Source organism: Silene latifolia, chromosome Y (assembly GCF_048544455.1).
Source record: "Silene latifolia isolate original U9 population chromosome Y, ASM4854445v1, whole genome shotgun sequence".
Classification (NCBI taxonomy): domain Eukaryota; kingdom Viridiplantae; phylum Streptophyta; class Magnoliopsida; order Caryophyllales; family Caryophyllaceae; genus Silene; species Silene latifolia.
This window is the reverse complement of record NC_133538.1, coordinates 268,636,421-268,637,044: the sequence shown is the minus strand read 5'-3', so window position 1 is coordinate 268,637,044 and position 624 is coordinate 268,636,421.

Sequence of the window (624 nt, the reverse complement as noted above, 5' to 3'; positions counted from 1 at the left end):
GAGAAGGAATTTCTCGAGAATGCAAAGAGTGATAGAACCTTCGAACTGTCGGGGATTCCAGAACCAAGTACCGAGCAAATATTGGAGGAACCTATTCCTTCAATCCCGGCTGCGGTTAACATTCCTGAGGAACCTAGGAGGTCGGGAAGAGTCTCTATTCCTCCGGACAGATACATTGGTATGGTCGAGGAACATGACATAGATGACGTTCTACTCTTAACGAGTAGTGAACCCGCAACCTATAAAGGTGCCATGACTAGTTCTGACTCAAAGCTATGGCTTGAGGCCATGCAATCCGAGATGGACTCTATGTATGAGAACAACGTATGGGATCTTGTTGACTTACCTGCTAAGGTTCGTCCCCTTCAATGCAAATGGCTTTACAAGATAAAGCATTATGTGGAAGGTCAACAAGATATCTATAAAGCACGACTAGTTGCTAAAGGTTTCACCCAAGTGCCAGGTTTGCACTACGATGAAATTTTTGCACCCGTAGTCATGCTGCGTTCCATTCGGATTATCTTAGCGATTGCCGCTTTTCATGACTATGAAATTTGGCAAATGGATGTGAAAACTGCCTTCTTAAACGGCTTTTTAGAGGAAGAGTTGTACATGGTACAACCC